General features: G+C 44.7%; 1 pseudogene; it reads left to right on the plus strand.

The window, feature by feature from the left end:
* Positions 1–2,138: 2,138 nt before the first annotated feature.
* On the plus strand, positions 2,139–3,043 carry LOC109374307 (ribose-phosphate pyrophosphokinase 2 pseudogene; annotated as a pseudogene).
* Positions 3,044–4,155: the final 1,112 nt, after the last annotated feature.

Genomic DNA, 4,155 nt, shown 5'->3' on the forward strand with positions numbered 1-4,155 from the left:
GATTTGTCCATGGATTGGCATATAACTCAAGTCCCGCCCATGAGGTCCATTCTAAAGATTTTTGACTTGGGAACAGAGAGACCTTAAATTCAGTCTCTCTCCAGGAGCTGAAGCTGCAAGATGTAAATGTTTGTTGCTGTCAGCAGCCAAGTTCCCTGCTATGTGGAAAAAGCCAGTCTGAGTGGGAAAGAGTGACGTTGGTGTGCAAACAGGAGCAGAGGTGAGTGATGGAGGGGGAGCTCTGGCTGCCTTCGTGCTCCTGTTCCCCTCACGGCCCAGCTGCATCCCTGGATATTCCTGCAGGTTAGAAGTTTAACCTTTTCTAAAACAATTTTTATTGGGTAACAATGTGTTTTTTCTAGGACCCATCAGCTCCAAGTCAAGTCATTGTCCCTCAATCTAGTTGTGGAGGGCGCAGCTCAGCTCCAAGTCCAGTCATCAATTGCGCGGGGGACGCAGCCCACCATCCCACGTGGGAATCGAACCGGCAGCCTTGTTGTTCAGAGCACTCCCTCTAACCAACTGAGCCACCCCGCTGCCCATCAGTTTAACCTTTTCTTGGTTGCTGAGAACCAACCAGTCCCATCAGCTAATTGAATTGCGTTCCTGTTACTTGCAACCCAAAAGTCTAACACAAAGATAAGCTTCAAATTCTTAAGGCTACCTGTGGGGTCCCAGCATCATCACCAGCACCTCCTAACTGAGGAATCGTTGGGAGACTGTGGTGGGCTTTATCGTATCGCCTCAATATAGATCATATCCCTCTACCATTGGGGAGCAGTCATGCTGTGGGGGGATCGTCTATAGCTCCAGGCAAGGGTCTGAATTGTTTAAGGCAATAGTGGTCATCTCAACCCTTTTGCAGTGACTGAGAAGTGAGCATGTGACTCAATTTTGGGATGTTGGCTGGGGGATTCTGGGAAGTTCATTTACTCTTGAGAGACCTGCAGGAACAGATGTGCCATTCTTTCTCAGAGCTTTGTTCTGTGTGTGTGACTGTGTGTGACTGTGTGTGTGTGTGAGGCTGGTACCTGCTGTAGCTGTATCCTTGCAGTCTGAGGATGAAGCCAAGACTTAGAGGAGATCAAAGAAATGGAGATTGAATTACCCAACGTTCTTCTTCCAATTTAGCGGACCCATGCATTTCCTTATTATAACTTAAGCTGATTTGGGTTGGGTTTTTCTGTTTCATTGCTGTTATTTTGCTGCTGAAAGCCCACTACCCAATAACAGAACTCTCAGCCAGCGACCCACCGGAATAGTCATGCTCAGATCAAGCCTTCTGCGTCAGAACCTGCCACCCCTCTGCCATTTGTCCCACGTTGTTCTCATTCTACTGAGATTAATCTCAGTGGCTGTTCAAGGCCCCTGACTCTGCTTTTGCATTTGTTTGCAGTAAGCTCTTGTTTTTACTCTGAGTTTCATCAATTGATTTCTTTGGAGCCTTATTTCCTCCAATATGCATCGCAAAATGCTGAGGTTGTTTTGTTTTCGCGTCTCTGGGAGTGGCTTTTATCTTTTGCTTGGCTAAGAAGCGCTTTCTCCATCCGATGCTTTGTTTGGTGCCTGTTCATCACATCAATAACTTTCTGTGCTTGGTGGCTGTAGTCTCTGTGGCAAGGAGAGAGGCTTTCTGAGGGGTTCTTGGCACTCCTACCCCACTGATTAACACCATGGCACTGCCTGTCACGTGGTCTACATCCCCTCTGGCAGGAGTAGCCCAGGACTCTTAGGGCCCGGACCATACAAGCCTTTTTTGTTGTAAAGGTTTTTCTGCCCATCACAGGAAAGGAGCCCAAAGTTACAGTGATGGGGGAAATTACAATTGCTCAAAAAATCTCAGAAAGTTCAGTAGTAGTGATTTTATAGTCTATATCTATACTAAAATATTATGGGTGGTTTATTTTCTTCTTACATTGTTGTTCTTTCCTTTGTTCACATGGCAAGAGAATGAATGAGAGAGAGGTGAAGCAACATGAGGCAGAAATAGAGATACCTCTTTCAGAGCCGGGCTCAGTGCCCAGGCCAACACCCGACCTGCCTCCCAGGCCCTCCGCCACTTCCAGCATCAGGGACAGCTCTTTCCTGCTCCTGCCATCACTGCCTTGAGCATCCTCTGGCTGCCCCAAGCCCCAGCCATGCCCAATATGGTGCTGTTCTGTGGCAGCTCATGCCAGGACCTGTCCCTGGAAAGTGATGGAGAGACTGGGGCTGGAGCTGGGCCAGGTGGCCACTGAGAGGTTCAGCAACCAGGAGAGTGAGTAGAGGGTCAGCGAGCGTGTGAGAGGCCAAGATTCCATACCATTCAGAGTGGCTGTGGGAGAATGAATGTCACCCTGATGGAGCTTCTTGGCATGATCAGTGGTGCAAAAGCACACGGTCCTCCAGAGTGAGGGCGGTACTCCCGTTTCCCATGCGCCCGACAAGATCAAAAGGACAAGAGTTGTGTTGCAGTTTCTGGAAAACTTGTAGCCAGTGTGCTTACAGCGGCCGGGACAGATCACATCATCACTATGGGTCTGCATGCTGCTCAGATGCAGGGCTTCTTCAGTATCCCTGTGGGTGACTTCCACGCAGAACCTGCCGTCCTACAGTGGGGCTGAGAGCATATTTCAGCCCGAGGACTGTCACTGACAGACAGACTGAACCTGGGGTTTGCTTTGCTTCATTGAGAGAGAAGGCGAGCCATGGGGTGGGTGGGATGCTTCTGGTTGGTGATGTTCAAGATCGGGCGACCGTCCTCGTGGATGACATGGATGACGCCTGTGGCAAAAAATGCCGTGCTGCACACAAGCTATGCTGTGCCAGAGCCACTGAACTTCATGCCGTTTTTACTCATGGAGTCTTCTCTGGGCCGGCTATTTCCAGAATTAGTAATGCCGCCTCTGAGGCTGTCAGTGTCACAAACACGGCTCCTCAAGAGGACAAGATGCAACACCGGACTGAGATTCAAGTTGTTGATATTTCAGTGATTTTGCTGAGGCAGCCCATAGAGCACACAACAGCAAAACTCTCTTACTTGTGTAGCCATGATGCCCTGTAGCTCCAGGATGCTGTGATTTCAGACGTTATATTCCAAATTAAAAACAAAAAAAACCTCAATAAAGTATAGAATGATGAATATTAAAGCGTCAGATCTCTGTTTTAAACCTTGACACGTATGTTTATGGTGTTAGGAGACATTGCATAGGGTTACGAAACTGTTAGTTTTGTTTTTAATTGAACTTGTCTTGAATGAGAAATGTCTGTGTTATGTTGCCTTGTTGTGACAGGTAACTTTTACCTTTATTCTTATGGTACTGTGAGGCCACAATCATATAGTATAATTTCCTTATATGTAATGCAACCCCCTTGTGGAAATTCATAGTTTACATATTTCTGAGGTTGTCAAAGATAACTTCCTATTAAAGCACTTATATAATAAGTGCTTTGGGAACCACTTTACATGTAATAATAATCTGATGGACATTTGGGTAAAGCCCTGTATGGAATTAGTTCTTTTCTTTTGAGTGAACATTAGAAAATTATGAAATACCTTGAATGTTGACTTTCAGGGCTCAAATAAACTAGCTGTTTTGCTTAATTTGAACTAAACTTCACTTAGCTAAAAATGGCAAATGACCCATTTATTTTCTGAGGTAACTTAGACAAATCAGGGACAATGTAATTATAAGTAAATGCAGTTTTGTGAATTGCCTCTATCCATCTGGGATAACACCATAACTTTTAAACTACCAGTTCTAAAATCGTGGTAACTACCCACACTTACTTGAACTTCTAAGTCTTAAAAATCAAAAGTTATGTCCAGTAATAGAACTATTCACTCTCTTTAAACTTATCATCAAATTGATGAGCAAATTCTAACTGGCTTAGTGAGTTGCACTTGAAGTTGGAAGTTGTACAGTACTTCTGAGTTCTCTGGGTACATTCTAGTATATCCTTTCATTTTGTTCTTTTATTTTTAGCTTCCACCCTTCATTTTTTTCCTCCACAATTTTATGTTTTAGATTTCCCTCAAAATAAAGACTGTCTTAGATCCCTTAGAAATTATCCAGTCTGATTCTTCCTTTTGCTTTTTGATATAAGAAATAGATGAGTTTGTTATGAGTGCCTCCAAATGCATATTTAAACCTTTTCTTGGTTTCTTTCTGTATT

The sequence above is a fragment of the Hipposideros armiger genome, unplaced genomic scaffold (genome assembly GCF_001890085.2).
Source record: "Hipposideros armiger isolate ML-2016 unplaced genomic scaffold, ASM189008v1 scaffold_809, whole genome shotgun sequence".
NCBI lineage: Eukaryota > Metazoa > Chordata > Mammalia > Chiroptera > Hipposideridae > Hipposideros > Hipposideros armiger.